Raw genomic sequence first — 15,712 nt, forward strand, 5'->3', positions numbered from 1 at the left:
ATAAGTTCTATCTTTTAATGCACAAACTAACTATGTCTTTAATTCCATCCAATTCACTAGATAGCAATAATTGATCTGCTGGGACAGATCTCATTTTCAAAGTTAGTGAGGGCATGTACGATTTCTTTTGAAATGTTCAGTAGTGGAACATTCGGTCTGGCACCACAGTGATCTCTCAAAATATCCCTCTGTATATAACGCCTACCGAATTTCCTGAATGTGGAAGTCATGGATGCCTGAATTTGAGGCTCAAAATTATGGGTACCAATGAAGATCCAAGCTCAGCAGTAATCAGTTTGTCTGCACTATTTGACTAAATTCCATGTAAATCTTTGTTAAGAAAACTCAAATTTACAAAATGTCAACTGTGGACTCCCATATTTGGCTGCTAAATTCATCATGTGAGGCAGGCATATCAGTGTAAGTAAATTGAGATAAGCCAAAATCACACGCTGAATTTGGCAGCTGAATATGGAAGTCAACAGTCATCGCTCAACAGCTGAAATTTCGCAAATTCGAGTTATTTTCATCCAGATGTGTATCAAATCTATTCGAGTGGTTCAGACAAATCCGACATTATCCGATGGTCGCTGAGAATCGTTGCTGAATTTAGCGCGACACGCGCAAAATTCAGGCATCGGACTAAGACTTCTACATTCAAGCCACATTCAGCATGTGATTGCGGCATCAGATAAGAAAGGAATCAAATTTAAACTAAAATTTTGCAGCACGAACAACCATGACAATGATCCATCGCATTATTTAAATGTTTTGTTCTCCACATTTTGGAGAAAATGTTGAAGAATGCAAGCAAAGCTGCACAAACACTTAAAATTTTAACTGAGAGCAAGTGCTCATTGTGCAAATCGACCGTGTAAGTCGGCAATCACATAACTCGATTTGGGACGTTGCAGACTTCCTGTCATACTGTATTTTTTAACTGGAAAACTACTCAACAGCAATTCTTTAAAACTGCAGTGATTTTTCTTCTCTGTGCGAAGAAAATTCTGCAAAAACTTCAAGGAATGGTGTCAATTTGTTCTCCTGCAAGAAAATAACATAGAGGCGGAGATTTTCAGACACCACAAACAAGATATGTGATTGCGGATTTAAGCCGTCTAAATGTTGTTGTGTAGGTAGGTAAGATAGGTACTTCCATTTTGCAGCATGGTGATTTTTGTAGCAGGAGAATATATAGTCACCGAAGAGGAGTTCAGCTTTCCATATGAGATTATTATTGACAAAACTTTACTGTTTACATTAATCTGATAAATCACAAATTCCTTTTGGCATGGGAATTTAGAGGTTATGGACGGTTTGTGACTGCAGATTCTCCGGTCGATAGTAGTGTGCGTCGCTGCAAGGGAGGGGTGAATCAGTGGCAGGAAGCAGCAGACATGTTCGACTGAGGCACTATCATGTTCGCTTGCTTTCAGGTACTTGTTTAACGTTGGGAATATCTGAGAGTTCAGCACCTAAAACGTGCGGATTTGGTCCACCATCCGTTTGAGGTTCTGAAACAAGAAATTAACAACACTCAGAAAACAGATGGATGCTTTAGATAATTAAGGATTTTAGGTGTTTTCACTCCAGATCAATAAATCTTTCTTAGACAAGATTTGTCTTTTATTCGGGCAAATCCTGATTCTTTTATTGCTTCCACTGCATGCAGTTGTGTATTGGAATGTCTGCTCAGCAAGGTTGTTAGATTGTGAGAAAAGATATTGACAATTAGTTAAATGTAGAAATGCACTGGAATTTCAGCACTATCTAGCAACAATGCTGTTCAGACCATGAATCTCGGCAGAGGAATCACAATGGGTCCCTCATAAATGTATCTGCAACAGGACAGATATTTTTCTGTGTTATCTTAGTTTTCTCAGCAATTTCCATCGGAATGGAAGCTCAAACTACGCAACTTTGAACTCGATTTTTGTAGGTTGTTTTCATTCAAAAAAAATCCAAGAAAATTTCTGTGAGCTGAACAGGGTGTCTACAGCCTCAGCAGGAAAAAATTTCCTGACTTTTGCAGGTTTTCCCTACTAAAATTTTCTGACTTTCCATGTCAACTGTTTTCACACATGGAACTGAAAATGAAAAATTTTTGACATAGGTTAATTTCACTACAAATGACGAAAACGTAGCTCCTAACCAAACTGATGAGCTCCTAACCAAATTGATGAGCTCCTTTTTGATTGCGTGGATACCAGTGATATTTTTTCAGATTTCAACATTCAAGATTTTACAAATTCCTGATTTCTACCATAAAATTACATGACTTCTTCCAGATTTCCTTGACCTTATGGAATTTTCTGAAAATTTCTGGTTTTCAGGAGCTGGAGACACCCTATAAAGTCAACTTGTTACTTCCCATACAAGAAAGGATTAGTGATTACTCAATAACCTCTTAGAAAAAACTGAAGAATAATTAATGGGCAAAAAAAAAAAAAAAAAAAATAATAAACATGGGTTATTGAATAGGCAAATATTGAAAAGAAACAAAAGATCTCTTCATTTTTACACGAGTATTTTTTATATTTAGCCACTGCTTATTACTTCAAAACTGATTGGGGGGGGGGGGAGGGGGACGATGACAAAAATGTTTTTTAAAAAATGATTAAATGGACTTACAATGCCTTTGACGTTTTCATCTTTCCCGTCAACCCTCTGGACTCTTAAAATATGATGACAGAAGTCGAGGGCTTTGAATCTGCATTGCTGTCCTAGAAGAACAATCATCGTCCAACCAGCCCAGTTGAGATCTTCACCGAAAAGTTCCCTGGAAGACGACACAAGAATCATAGTAAAAGAGAAAATAAACCATCCAGAGATTAAATCACATTAATATGTTTATAAATATTGTCTACTTGAATTAAACACTCTTTGGAAAGGGGTCTCATCCTGCAAGGGCGATGAGTGAAGTAGAACACCCATTTTTTGAGGGAAGTCCCTGAAGACTTTCTTGCATCTACTTGCACTAGATTATTGGGAGTTATTATTGCAGAAAAATACTAGGGCAAACAATAACACTTGAAAAATAAAAAAGGAACAAAGAATGAAAAATATTGCAACACATCCATATTTGGACACATTTGAGCAGTACAACACAACAGCAACGCCTTTCTGATTCGAGTTTTGAAAAGAACACAACCGTTCAACATTTTCTATAAATCTTTTACACATCATAATCAGTACTGCACCATATTTTAAATAAAATCAATGTTATACTTTTCTTTAAAAGAAATGAAAAGGGCCAAAGTTAAGTAGAGACGCAGTAAGTAACATTAAGGGGGGGGGGGGAAGAGTTGGGAGTAGTTTGGAATTCAGCTGGACAGTCCCCTGTTATAAATACAATATCAAGAAAGAGTACTCACTCGACAGTGAATTCCATCGCTCTACAACAGGAATGGAATAAACAAACTGCAGAGCAGACCACAGCCTATGAAATTCCGTGCGCTCATCGATATTCATGACTCCGTTGGTGGGTGGTGCTCCTACCCAGATGGGATCATCAAGGAACCCACGAAGGCGAGACAAGACGATTTCAAATATCGACAAACCGCAGCACAATCTCTCGCGGGTCAAAAGGTCTCGTTCTTTGGCAATCATAGTTAGCTTGAAGAAGACAAAAAGCAGAAATTATTGATCGAAACCAAAAGACAAGAAAAAACAGCACAGAGAAACGAAGAGAAAAAGATCTTGACATTATACAGAACCACGCTTGAATAGCAACCTGATGAGACTGAATTGCTCCTACATAGGGTGTCCCAAAAGTACTGCACTTTTTTTTTCCCAGACGAACGTAGCAGATATCAAAGTACGGTTTGTGTAGAGTTAATGTTCTAGTAAATACCAATAAAACAAGACCAATCCGAGCTCTCTAAGTCGAAAAATGATTAAGTCACAGTGTTTTAAAAATGACATATCGAACTAACCCCTCCAGGATTTATAGCATTTTTTTCTGAAAAAAAATAAACAAAGAATTAAAGATCCAAGTGGTTTTAATAAATTAATTTAACAGAATCTTACCAAGATTACTAGCATATGCTCATCTTCAATAGACGACTGGACACGAGTTTTCTTCACAAAGTACCTTCCTTCACTTTCCACACAGCGCTGCAACCATTCTTCCCACTTCAGCAAACATGTTTTTTCGAAATCTTCTTTCCTGAGGTTGTTCAAGAAAGTTTCAACAGCTCTTTTTATTTCGTTGACGGAGTTAAACCTCTTGCCTCTTAAGCCCTTCTTCAACATAGGGAATAACCAAAAGTCGCAGGGTGCAAGGTCCGGGCTGTAGGGGGATGCGGAAGACAGACAATCCTATGTTTATCTATTCTCTTTAGTGTACTGGGCCGTGTGGGGGCGGGCATTGTCGTGGTGCAGGAGCCATGTCTCCTTCATCTCTGGCCGCTTCTTGGCAATGTGCTCACATAGTGTCATTAGTACAGAGCTGTAGTACTCCTTAGTGATTGTCTGCCCAAGAGGGAGAAAATGTTGCTACACCATCCCTTGAAAATCAAAGAATGCAATAAACTAAAAATCCTGGAGGTGTCAGTTCGACTTATCATTTTCAAAACACTGTAACTTAGTCATTTTTTACTTAGTGAGCTCGGATTGGTCTTGTTTTATGGGTATTTCCTAGAACATTAACTCTACATAAACCGCATTTTGATATCTGCTACCGTTTGCCCCCCCCCCCCCAAAAAAAAAAACGTGCAGTACTTTTGGGACACCCTATGTATCGTATTGAGGATCTCATTTGATAAATACAATTGATATTATCACATTAATTGGACGGATTAAAATTGGAACCAGCCTAAATACATTTGCTGTTGTCCAATTTTCATACAGAACGACGGGAATCATTATATCAGTTACTTTCATCGTATCTAAAGGCAAGCCGTAACATAATTTTTTCTTTTCGATAGGATGCTAACTTATAAATTACTCACCTTGGCAGATCCAAGTTTTTCTACATGCGCGACCACATGAAGAGAATTAAATTTGGCCTCTAGCTTCCGCAATTTAACTTCTGGTTTCTCACCCTCTGAAAAATAAAGCAAATTATTAGAGAATTGCCATTAAAAAATCACTTTTCCAAACACAAGAGCAAAATACGATAATGAGCCTTTACAAAGGCTATGAGATTAAGTACTGTGCAGCATGTTTACTCTTTGATATTGACGAGGAAAACAAATTACACAACGAGACGTCTAGAAATCAACTCCTGAACAAGATTGAAGTGTTTACAATTAACATTGGTTAAACGGCAAAAATACAAGTGATGTCATTTGTTTTATCAGACTTCAGTTTTATTTAATTTAAAATATTTGTTCATATCTTATTCAGAACTTGATTTCGGAACTTTGTATTGAGTGAATTGTTATCGGCGAAAGATTTTAAACGGAAAACATGCCGCATTTTTTCTGAGTTAAGACTTTGTCTTTCTTTTGGGAAAAGAGATAAAATTTTTCTTCAAGAAAAATTTTAAGCACGCAGTCTTATGAAATTGAAAAAAACATAATTCTTAGCTGAAGGAAAAAATGTCAAGATTCCTCAGCAAAATCCACTTGCTTTTCAGAGTTGGACAAAATTCTATAACTTTTCAGGACCCCTCTAAAAATTTGAAATTTTTTGGAGGGGATCTTGGACTATTCGTTGAAAGTTGCGTATTTCGAATACTTTTCGGAAATTTCAAGCTTCAGATGGAGAGAATCTTTACCTTTACAAAACGGCCTTGGCAAGATGTTCTGGAATGCGGCAGCATGGACTAGATCGCACGTTTCTTCTTGGGAGAGTGCATTCCATAATTAAAAGTGCATTCTCCATAAGCAGACAAAATAGGATTGTGTTGACGAACTCACGGAAGTTGTGAAACAGTTCCATCCTGGCAGCTGGGTATTGCACGATATCGTTTAATTGAGCACGATAATAACCTAGGACCCCTGGAAATTAGAAGAGAGATCATTAATTACTTTTCACTCACCATAACATGACCATGATTAACTGACCAGAGCTCATGGCAGCTCATTAAAACCAAAATCAAGGACTACTCAAGGAATTTAAATGAGTAAAATTATGGAGTGTTAGGGATTTTTCAAGGATAAACAAAAAATATTTTTAACACTTAAAAGAATGCCGTAGTTAAGAAAGATTACTTTTCTTGCCTCTTCATTCTCTGCTCTGCTACATATTCGTAAGAAAGTACATGTGTGACACTCGGATGACGCTATTCGACACTAAATTGACTAAATAAACAAAGAGAAACTGATCTTCCAAACATTTGCAAACGAAAAACAAAAAAATCTTTAGATTCATTTCCTGGTGAACATTCATTTTAGGTTCAAGAATTTACTTTCCAAACTGGCAAGTGCATCCATCATTTAGTGAGTGAAATTTGAGGAGAAAAATGTGACTTAAGTTCTTTACGTTAGAGCTTCTCCTGCCGAGCAAAGCAAAAATGTTACATCTACCTTCAGATTTTGCTATCTTTTTCCTTCTATTAAGTTCAATTTGGAGGAAACTGATCCTCACTAAGTGTCATTTCTGTGCATTTCAGCGTTTTTCCTCAGCACAGCTGCATAGGGAACAAAACAAATTCAAAAAAAGAAGAAGAATTTATCGGCAGATTAAAAAAATGGACCTTTAACCCAATTTGACCCTAGCCCCCCCAAATTTTAGCGTACCCCAAAATCGTTTGACGTGCATAAGGAGACCATAAATATGGTGTTCTGTGAGAATTTTGAATGAAATCGAACAGATAGATTCTGAGATATCGCTGTAGACAGATTTGGGGACGTCGGACGGACGGACACACATTTTTTCAAGTATGGTTATTTTGACTCCTGGGACCTTAAAACGTCTAGAAATGATAAAATTTCAACTTTTTTTTCTTTTTTTTTTCTTGGAGGATGACAATACTTCCTCTCTACCCTAGGAGAGCGAGAAAGTAAAAATAGGATGATAACTTGAACAAACCTGGAGATCCATAGTCATATCGTGGAAGCTTGCATGTTTTGGGCATTGCTTCCATCAAAGTCTTAGTGAACTGAAGGAGGTTTCCTTGGATGAGTAATTTGACGATTTTGAGGAGCTCTTCCATCACTACTGCGATGCCTTGGTAACCTAATAATCTACACATATGGCGCATGTGGCAAGGGCCGACAAAACCTACAACAGAGGCGGATAAGAGTTGAGTGCAAGGATGATAATGACATTGAAACATAAAATAAAGCTTATAAACAGGGAATTTATCTAGTAAGATAAAGACATTTCGGTCTTAATTTTACACATTTTGACAGTGTAAAGTCTGCAACCACATATCTCGGTTAGCGATGCCGCAGACTTCCTGACATACTTAATTATTTAAATGAGGAACTACTCAATGACAATTCTTTAAAACTGCCGTGATTTTTCTTCTCAGTGCCAAGAAAATTCTCCGAAAACTTCAAGAATGTTGTCCATTCGTTCTCCTTTAAAAGAATAAAATAGAAGGGGAGATTTCCAAACACCACAAACGAGATACGTGGTTGCGGAATTGCTCCGTCAATTTGTAATACATGTTAGATTGAGTTTTCTTCCCTTTTATTTGTGGATTCTTCAAACCTAACTACGTCATTCTTTTCACAGTTTCAGAGAAAGAAGTCAGAACTACAGAGGAAAAATCTCTGTGCGAACAGAGGTTAAGTTAGGGACCTTCTTTCCCGCGAGCAAATTCTTCTTAACATTTGAAAAATGCACGAGGAAGAAAATATGGATATTTCAGCACAGGTTTGACCCTGAAATCTAAAAAATTGAAAGATATTGGTCCTGAATTCCCAAGACAAAAAATTTTTGGTTGTAGGAAAAACACGGTTTAAGTGTTTGCAAAAAATTAAAGAAAATATTCTCCCAGAAGATAAGGTCCCTTCTCACAGATCAAGACACATTTATTGTTACTTTTGTTTTAAATAAACATCCTACAAACAGGGTTTCTACAGAATTTAGAAAATTATTTGCCCTGACATTTTCCTGGTTTTCTTGATACATTTCATAACAATTGAAGAACTGCAAAATGGTTATATAGACTTAATTTGAAATAGTTAATACAAAAAATTTGTTGTTCGAGACTTCAAATCCTTTGTAAAAAGCAAATAAATGTGGTTCGACATTTATCCCTACACATTTGTCATTTTCCGGACTTTTAAGAATTCCCTGACATTTCTCCATATTCTTCGACTGTGGCCACCCTGTAAAAATTAATATAATTAGCTTTCAAAATATTGTTGCTTTTTGCTGGGCAACCAAAATCTCTTTAAAAGCTAAGTAAACGAGACATTACTGCACAAAGTTTTCACAAATTCAGGACTTAATTTTCCAGCACAAAAGGCACTTAATGAAGCTCTTATTATACATTAACACCGCTGATGTGAAGTTGACGCCAAGTTAAAGAATAGTAAAAAGGAGGTTCTTTCTCCCAAGTATTTTTCTTTTTATTACCAAAAGAACTGGTCTGGGGCCAAATGGGGCCTTTGAAAGTACCTGTAAATGTGGGCCAAAATGAATTAATGATGGTTATTTGGAAAAAGATGACTGTCTCCTTACCTGTATATTGACTATAAATTGTTGTGTAAGCAAGATTCAGTTGATTGCTGCCCCAGAGATAAGCGTGACCCATTTGTGGAGGCTTGTCTCTATGCACAGGGTTGGTAAACGTGATTCCACAGCATTTCACAAACCTAAAGACATTTAAATTTAAGTTAATGAAATCGGAAAAAGAACAAGACAAGACATTTTTCGGAATTAGAACGAGAGGGCCACAGAAGATAAGTTTCTATTTTCAACAGTAGCTGGAGCTACTGCATATGATTTGAAATCATAAAGCGTTTCTCTATATTTTTCAAGAAGGGGGCATCTGTACCATTTGCACATTTACGGCACCACCCATATTTAACACCTTATAGGGTCATTCCATGTCAAATCAAACCAAAATTTGACCCGACCTCTTCAGAATTTGATGAAAATTAAACTTTCTTTTTAAAATTGAGGAACTAATCGACTTTCCAGAGATCTCAGAGGAGATTGTGCGCAATGCCATTTGCTCGCTTAAGCTGAATGGTTGTGTGGGCCCAGATGGTGTCCACCCACTGTTTTTATTAAATTGTAGCAGCGTTTTAGCAAAACCTCTAACTACCCTCTTTAACGAATCCTTGTCATCAGGGATATTTCCATCCTCCTGGAAGATTTCCTTCATTACTCCTATCCATAAGTCCGGAAATAAGCATGATGTTAAGAACTATAGACCAATTTCCATCATTAGTTCTATTCCCAAATTATTTGATAAGATTATCGCTGACATGCTTATCAATGCTGTTGGGGATAAAATATGTCAAGAACAGCATGGCTTTGTAGCAGGTCGATCTACTGTCTCCAATTTAGCTGTGTATTGTGATTTTATTTCTACAGCTCCTGATGCTTCCTGTCAGGTGGACGCAGTTTATACAGACTTTTCCAAGGCTTTTGATAGTGTTAACCATAAGCTGCTAATTAACGAACTTCAGAATTTCCACCTCAATAAACACCTGCTGAAATGGTTTGAATCGTACCTTACAGGTAGACTTCAGATCGTTGGATTCAAAGGGGTCATGTCCAAACTTATCGAAGTTCTGTCAGGCGCACCCCAGGGATCCCGTTTGGCTCCAATTCTCTTTTTGATTTTTATTAATGATCTAGTCTCTAAATTGAAATTCGCTAAAGCATTACTCTTCGCTGATGACCTCAAAGTCCACGCTATTGTCCATGATGTCCGCGAATCTATTTTGTTTCAGCAGGATCTTGATTTTCTCTCAGAATGGTCCACCAGTAACGACCTTCCCTTTAACATCTCCAAATGTAATGCCATTTCTTTTTCTAAACATCATTCACCTGTTCACTTTGACCACTCCATTAATGGCTCAAATTTAAATCGCGTGTCCTCGGTTGGAGATCTTGGTGTTATTTTTTCTTTTGATTTTTCGTTTGATAATCATATCTTGTCAATCACACTGAAAAGATTAAAAATGTTTGGTTTTATTCGGAAGATCTCCATGGACTTTAGCGTAGATACCATATTGTATCTATATAAGTCACTCGTATTACCAATTATCAATTATGCAGCTCCCATTTAGTCACCATCTACCCAGAAAGGGAGGCAGATGCTCGAGTCCATCCAACATCAGTTCTAACGTTTTTTGTCTTTTAAGCTTAAGAGGTCTATGGGCATTCTGGACCATAACTACAGCAGGTTGTCAGTAGAGCTCAACATTCCTTCAATTGAATAGCAGCACCACCTTCATGATTTAATTTTTGTGTTTAAAATTTTAAATGGTTATGTTAAGCCCCCTGTTTTGTTAAGTTTTTACAGTTCGAGAGAGTTAGAATATTCTTTAAGAGTTTCCAGGCCTTTGTATGATGATCCTTCCAGGACGTCATATCGCTTCAATTCTGTAGTGGTCAGAATTAAAAGGTCCTGGTACAAGTTATCATCTCATCTCGCTAACTCTTCTCTTGTATTTTCTCAGTTTAAAAATGTTTTAAAAGGGGAGGTGCTGAAATACTGTGAAAATGTATGTGATGTATGTATGAAATGTAGGGTACTTTGTTTTCTATTTTATCTTTACTTCTTACTTGTTGTTATTTTGTTTGTCTTCATTTAAGCTTTGTTTTTGCGCTATCTTTATATTGTTCTATTTTGTTTGGGCTTTAGCTCGTTATGTGATAAATAAATCAATAAAATTGGTACACTCACTCTACTTATTTAGCTGATTCCAAATAGTTTATTTTTTTATTTTTTTGTCCATTAGTTGAACTTTTACTGAGCTATAAAGTTCGAGTAAAATAACTGATGTTATCCTCTTTAATTGCCGAATTTATTCGATCTGAACCGTTCTGATGCCGATTAAAAGCTCTTGAAACGGTTTTTCCATGTATGTACACCAAATTTGAATTGAACTTCAAAATTTTTTTTATAAACATTTTAAGGTCTAAAATTGAAGTATCTCAAAAAGGGGTGGATAGAATCTTAAAATTTTTTATCCAGAGGTCGGTCATACCTGTATCTACTCGCTTGCTAAAAATTAAAGTGGAGACTGAGGGGAGAGTTTTCGTTGGATAAAAGATATGGCCGAAAAAGCTGCATTTTTTCCGGTGCGCTAGCGCGACGGGTGATGAAAGCTGCTCCGAGCTGCGGCGTTCCGAGAATCTGTTGAGGCGCTGGGAATGAGTGATCGAGATACTTTTTGAGATACTTCAATTTTAGACTTTAAAATAATTATTGGAAAAATTTTTAAAGTTGAATAAAAAAAAAAAAAAAAAAAAAAACCGTTTCAGGAGCTTTTAATCGGCATCAGAACGATTCAGATCGAATAAACGGATCCAAAAATGCAGGCAATTGAAGGGAATGACATCAGTTATTTTACTCGAACTTTAAAGCTCAATAAAAGTTCAACAAATGGACAAAGTAATTAGAAAATCAACTATTTGGAATCAGCTCGATAAGTAGAATGAGTGTACCAATTTTCATCAAATTCTGAAGAGGTCGGGTCAGATTTTGGTTTGATTTGACATGGAATGACCCTATATCTCTTTGGCCCTCCTAATACACCGTGAAAATAAAATTATTCAATGCTGACCTAATAGATACATTTTAAAATATTATGAAAATTTAACACAGAAGATGGAGCTGGGTTGTTAGAAAATACAAAAAAATTAAGTATTCTGCCATAAGATTATTTGAGAGTTGCAAAATTTCCCTATCTAAAACATAAATTTTGAAGGAAAGTTATGCATTATTCTCCTAGAAATTTTAAGATATTTTGATTAAATTGCAAACAAAATTGTCTAAAAAATATTCTCAATTATTCCAGTATAGTCGTTTTTTACTGAAGGAAGTAAGGCGACGACAATTTTCTCCCTGGTGTTTGTTTGTATTTTTTCTTTTTTTTTTTTCAACAGAAAGCTTTGATTGATCACAATCCCTAAAATCTAAAATTTCAGAACTAAAAGGCAAAATTTCTGACTTTCGTCAAAGGTACATGTGAAAGCAGGAGAAACCAATGACATTTTTCAGTTAAAGGAAAAAGATTAAGTGTTCTGCCACAAAATTTCCCGACTTTTCCAAGTTTTCAGTGACTTTTGTCCTTACTTGTCACCCTGTAGATCAGAGGCTTTGTCATGGCAGACGTAGCACATACCTGTTAGTTGCCGCATTGTAACAGTAATTTGGTAAAATGTCGTAATTAAGCTCCCAAAAAAAGTTTAAGATAATCCTGCCAAAGGGGGCTAAAACGCTGTGATTAGCCTCTCGGAACATGGTGTCTTATTCGTCCAGCTTCAAATGCTTGCTCAAAAGTTTATAACACAGCCTGTTCACTTGTTAATAAACCATCTAATTCCTGCAATAGAAAAAAGGACGTAAATTAAACGATGTGGTAAATATTTTTTTAAAAAAAAAAAAAAAAAAAAAAAAAAAAAACAGAAAAAGATGATTTCACACAATTAGAAGTTTAAAATCTTGCGACATTGTTCCCCTATCAAAAATTTCATGTGAAACAAAATGAACACACAATTTTTCAAACTCAGCTCGGATATGAAAAATTAGAGAGTACATTTCAATTTTTAAATACATTTTCAATCATGATTAACTAAAAATCACAGTCAGATAAAGACAATTCAAAATTAGGGCTGATTTTTCGAACTGGTGAACGATTATAATAGGATAGCAATTAGAATCAAACAATTACCGTCCAATTTTTGTACAGGTTTTGAGGGCATCCCCAGCCAAGACTTAATTTTTGAGTTTTAATATTCTTTTAATCTTCAAAAACCAAAATATTAATTGATTTTATGCTGCTGATTCTAAAATCATCTTAGCTTTGGGGGGAAAAGCCAAATCTTATCTCTGGAATCGAAGTAAGTAAGTAAGTAAGTAAGGCCAGGCTTACCGGCAAGACGCCCTCAAGGAGCCAAGGCAACTGGCTACTGCCGTCAAGCACCCCGAAATTGGACTGTGCTCCTTAACTTCGTACTCTTGACGCATTGTGTAGCCTCTATATTTTCGCAAGGCTCAGACACCATCGGATAGACAACGATAGGCCTTATCACAGACTGTGGCAGACGCTGCAGAGCACGAATATTCGGAGCAGGGCCATGCCTCCACCGAGTTAGACTGTGTTGTTGCAATCTCTACGATTAGGTAGCGCTGGCTGTTGCGCACACTACAAGTGATCACCGATTTTTTCACAACCCAGTCGAACAGTGCAGACAGATTACATACTGGGTGACTATGTCTCTCCCGCATCCTGTTACCTCGAAGGGTCAGGGTATTGGAGTGGCATAGTCATCCACAGTCACGATGACTGATATTTGGTCACCTCCGGGGATTGAACCCGGGACCTCAGCGTTGGCAGCGAACTGCCTTGACCGCTACACCTCTGAGGCTGACAATCTCTGGAATCAATTGGATTGCATTTTGCAAAAAGGAACCAGTAGCATTGAGATGATGCTAAGATTGTGCAACTTCATCTTTTGCAATAAAATTGCGGAAATTGTGAAAAACTATGAAATGTAGATGGTAATTTTTGTCTTAAATTTACAGTTTTTAGCGAGTAAAATAGAAACTATTAGTGGATAATCGGGTTTTTCCTCTAAGACAAAAGAAGTTGCACAATCTTAGCAACATTGCAATGCTAGTGGTTCCTTTTTGCAAAATGCAATCCAATTGTTTCTCAAAGAACTCAATATTTTCCAAGAATTCCTGAACTTCAGAGTCTGTAGCATGTATTGATTCAATTAACAGGCTGATAAAAACATGAATGGATTCATTCCGATTCAAGATTGGAAAACTACATTTTTGCCTGCTGTCTGGGACACATTTCTCGATTCTTTGATTGGAAATGCAGAGATTTTGTCGAGCAGGACAGATAATACATTAAACAAATAATCACACATCGGCTGCTGTTAATAAAGGTTTGCTTTTCCCGCCCTCACTTTACAGAATTAAAAATTTTGAACACTTACAACAACGCCTTCAAATTTACAAACGGCAAGCTCAAGAGATTTCTGCATGCCAGGGTTGATGCTTTGCGTGATTAGTTTGTTGAGATAGATCGATCTTCCCAACAATGGTACGTGGCGCTGCTTCAACAGTTTTTCGTACCGGTTTGCGCTCGGATATGCCAGCAAATAGGTTCCCATGGCCACACACTCAACACGAATACGTTTATCTGGCAAAATACTGAAAGGGAGATACACATATTCAACATTAGAAGAAAGATCCAAGAAATGTATACGCAAATTTTTATATTTTACAAAACAATCGCACCTACAATTTATTTTTCTTTTCTTCTAGGATAAGAATTTGCCAGGCACTCAGAGTAAAAATAATAAATAAATAAAAAAAGTCTTGATTTGGCGCTCACAACAGTAAAAATTGTTTTTCAAAAATACCACTTGCATAATGTTACATTTGGATGCGGCTTATTTCCATCACGTAGGAAAATCAACGAGGTCCGGATGGCAATCAGTTCTATCTATGAAAATAATAGGCTGTATAAAATTTTAGCCAATTCGAAGCTTTTTTCGATGATGCTCCAAGGAATCAAACAAAAGCAAAATTACAGTAGTTTGAATAGACGGAAGAACGCCTGAAAGTGCGTTTTTTGGATCTAAAATGCGCTTAAGTCAAGAAGATCTGACCAGCTCTCAGAGAGGCATCTAGAGGCCCATTCGAAACGAGAAAATCACACTTTTGACCCATGAGTTGGGACAGGGGGGTCACAGTGTAGCCGGTTTTAAGGCGCTGCGCCTGCAGTTAAGTGATCGCTTTTGAGACTTTCTGATCGAACTCAAAATAAGTGTTCCGAAGTTGAAGAGGCAAATGTATCTCACAACTTGATGAAAAATAATGTATAATAGTTGTTTTAGCCCTTGAGAACTATACTTGGCCCTTTACAATGTTGCCTCCCATACTATTTCTCAAGCCTGGAACAAAATTGGTGTATATTTTTCATCTTGCTCTCGAGTGATCCCCCCTACCCTCACCTTAGGTCAAAAGTGTGATTTTCTTGATTCGAATGGGCCCCTAGATGCCTCTCTAAAAGCTGGTCAGGTTCACTTCATTTCAGCGCATTTTAGATCCAAAAAAACGCATTTCCGCAGATCAGGCGTTTTTCCACCCATTCAAACCAATGTAATTTTGCTCGTAGTTTTGATCCCTTTGAGCATTATTTAAAAAGCTTCAAATTGGCTAAAATTTTATACAGCCTATTATATCAATAGATAGAACCGATTGCCACCCGGACCTAGTCAATTTTCCTACATCACTGAAATAAGCCGCACCCTGATGTTACATGGTGATAAATAGATGGTGATAAAAAAAATTGATAAGTAGATGAATAAAAAAAATTATTGAAAGGAAAGAAAGAATTGATTATATTCTGTAATTAAAACTCGCTAATTTAAGCAGGTTAAAATTTTTCTGGGAGAAGAAAATTTGACTTAAAAAAGTTTCACAACAAGAAATTAACCATGCATTGTCAATACATAGCCAACTAATTACCAAGCATCAACAGAGGATTAGTTTCTTAGGAAACTTTATCGAAAAAAAAAACAATCAGTAAAATGAAAAAGAAAAATGTAAAATACGGAAGCGAGGAAATAAAAAAAAAAAAGTATATATAAACCGGCTAATAAACAA

General features: G+C 36.6%; 1 pseudogene; it reads right to left on the reverse strand.

The window, feature by feature from the left end:
* Window positions 1-1,212: 1,212 nt before the first annotated feature.
* LOC109033217 (cytoplasmic FMR1-interacting protein-like) overlaps window positions 1,213-15,712 on the reverse strand; it is a 28,112-nt pseudogene continuing 13,612 nt past the window's right edge.

The sequence above is a fragment of the Bemisia tabaci genome, chromosome 10 (assembly GCF_918797505.1).
Source record: "Bemisia tabaci chromosome 10, PGI_BMITA_v3".
NCBI lineage: Eukaryota > Metazoa > Arthropoda > Insecta > Hemiptera > Aleyrodidae > Bemisia > Bemisia tabaci.